This window comes from Grammomys surdaster, unplaced genomic scaffold (genome assembly GCF_004785775.1).
Source record: "Grammomys surdaster isolate TR1022 unplaced genomic scaffold, NIH_TR_1.0 1162, whole genome shotgun sequence".
Lineage (NCBI taxonomy): Eukaryota > Metazoa > Chordata > Mammalia > Rodentia > Muridae > Grammomys > Grammomys surdaster.
In genome coordinates, this window is record NW_021605581.1 from 271,407 (window position 1) to 274,592 (window position 3,186).

Sequence of the window (3,186 nt, forward strand, 5' to 3'; positions counted from 1 at the left end):
TGCTACGAGACCATTGGTGGATGAGGAGATGCTACGAGACCATTGGTCTGTGGGGAAAGGCACCGAGGCCTTGGGGAATGGCAATGAGTTCCTCGCACATTGCCACGGTGAGCACCTCCAACATGTGCCTCTCACACCGTCTCCTTTTCCTCTCCAGCTGCCCCTGAAGCTGCTGAGGAAGAGAGCAGCCGTCCTATATGACTCTCTCTCCCTAAGGAATGAGGACAAGCCCAGAGAAAATGGAAACCCACTCCTCAAAGCCTCCCCAAACGCTCTGTTACTACAATCATCTGATAATCATCTTTGGGCACAGGGAATCCCAAGCAAGGGAGGTGGAGATGATTTAAGGAGCACTTTCATAGTCTACCCAGAACTGCTAATTCAAATACACTGTCTAAGCATCCTAAGGGAAACCACCATCATAAGGGATTGTGCAGCGAAGTAGAAAACACGGGGTGAGTAGAGTCACAAAAGCCTTTGTATCCTGAATTTTCTGCTTACTAAGTAACATTAGTAAAACTACCCTTGGGGTCAGGAAGATGCCTCAGTGTATAAGGTCGCCTGCTGACAAACCCGATGACCTATTGAATCCCTGGGACCTACAGGAATGTAAAAAAGAACTAGCTCACAAGTTGTCCTCTGACCTCCACATGCATGCCATTGTGCCTGAATGAATGAATAAATAAATAAATAAATAAATAAATAAATAAATAAATGTAATTTACAAATTGATACTTTCCTTCTAAAATGTCCATGCATCCAGAATCCACTTGATAGTTGTATAAAATCACCTGCCTCGTTCCCTGCACTACAAAGACTCAGTGCTGTGCCGCTCGCTGTGCATGAAGCTGAGCACAGAGCTGCCTGTCTGTAAATTATGGGGCGGGGCATTAATAATTGAGTGACACGGGCTCCTCTCTCACTGTGTCACTCTTCTTTCCTGCTGGCCAGCAGAGAACAGGGAGCATCAACTAGTGTATGCGAGGTTAATATGTACTGCCAGATCACCTAGGAAACAGATCACGGGGATGTCTGTAAGTGTGCTCTGAGAAAGGCTTGACTAAGGAGGGCAGACCCAGCTTCAAGTGGCAGCAGCCTCCCACTCCCACCACCATACTTCCCTTGCCATGATGAATCCTATTCTCAAACTATAACCCAAAACAAAAGTGGTGCTTGTCAAGAATTTTGTCCAAGCAATAAGAAGAGTCCCCATTACAGTGCAAAAGCAAACAAATAAAAACAAAACAAAACAAAAACATAGTTCACCTTTCTCACTTGGACCTAGCAAAGTAATTCCCACAAGAAGAATGGCAAGGAAAAAAGGGGTATCATTCTGTGGCTCAAGATGCATCATCGAGATTCATGAGCACACCTATGGGGCAGGTTCCATGAAGCATACCCCTGGGATACTCACAGAAATGTAGACATTTGCCATGAAGGAAGTGGGGATGCCAGATGTGTGCATTCTGCATTCACACAGGCTCAGTAAAGCCATCTGAGGAAGAAGAAAAAGAAGGAGGAGGAGGAGGAAGAGGAGGAAGAAGAGGAGGAGGAAGAGGAGGAGGATAAGGAGGAGGAGGAAGGTCTCATATCATGTGTGTTTGTTCAGAAAATATAATGAAGATGAGGTGGTCATCAAGCAAGTTCTAGAATTTGGTAACCTATGTCCCATTAAAAAAAAATCTATAGACATGCCCAGTATGGTAGTGTATGCCTTTAAGTCCCAGCATTTGGAAGGCAGAGGCAGAAGTAGGTGAATCTCTAGGAGTTTAAAGACAGTCTGGTCTACAAAAGAGTACCAGGCCAGCCAGGATTACATAGTGTAATCCTGTCTCAAAAAAATAAAAAAATCTATCAGTAGTCAATGTAAATGATAACTAATTGCTGAGTGTCAAATAGCAACAAAAATTGTAAAAAATATAAAAACCAAAGTCTTATGCGAGAAGAGTGAATAACACTATGCTGTTTGTCGATTGAGTCTCAGCTTCCCTGAATTCTCTCTCAACACCCATGTGCTCCTTGCTATTCCCTACAGGACTCCAGGGACTTGGACCTCAGTAGAGTACCAATGGAATGAAGGACTAACAGACAGATGAACAGAAGCTAGGGTACGGTGGACTAGGTTCTCTGACGGAAAGACGGCAGCACCCTGGACACTCAGCATGCCTGAGCAGGGAGGCGGGGTTACTGCAGACAGCTGAACAAGAAGGTGGGCTTGTTACATAAAGATAAACAATGAGGCAGGGTTTATGGTATACAGCTGGGTCACTGAGACACATTTGGCTCTCTGTAGGGGAATAGTCTTCAGGATGCAAATCCCTAGGAGTAATGACAAACAGTGGTGGCATTTCCCGAATACACTGTCAGCACCCACACTCGGACCGGAAGGGAAGACTCTGACATTTCCCTCTGGGTCCTTGGCATAGTGGTGCCTGTGTCAACAGCACACATTCACTCTGGACTTCACCCACTCAGGCTTCCTTCCACTCCCTACAGCTAGCTCCTCAGTTACTATCAGGACGGAAGAGAGAAAGTCTACTACAAAGGGCCAAGGTCACTCTCCTGCCATTACTCCTGAGAATGCTCAGCCGGTACCAAGTGAACACCACTGCATACAAAACATTGTTCTAAGAACAAATAATAGTACAGAATAAGGGCAATGTCATGGAGAGAAGATGAGAAAGGGCTTCTTACAATATCCAAATCATAGAATCTTAAGTGTCCATCAACAGACAAATGGATAGAGAAGATACAATACATTGCACAATAGAAGACTGTGCAGCCTTTCAAAAGACTTAGAGAACTCTGTCATTTGTGACAACATGGATGAAACTGGAGAACATTGTGCTAAATGAAGTAAGCTGAGCAGAGAAGAACAAGAGTGTGTGTTCTTGTTTGTGTCTGGAACCCCAATCAAGCCCCCATGAATGGACTCACAAAGCAGAGTAGAATCGTGAATACAGAGGACTCAGAGTGTGGGAGATAGTGGTAGAAGGTACAGAAGGAATAAGTGTTGTCTACTGTGAGTTTCTGAGGTCTACTATATAACATCATACAACAGCATACAGCATAATGTAGCATCATATGACATCACACAGCATCATACAGAATCATGCAGCATCATACAGAATCATACAGCATCATACAGCATCACACAGAATCATACAGCATCATACAGCATCATAC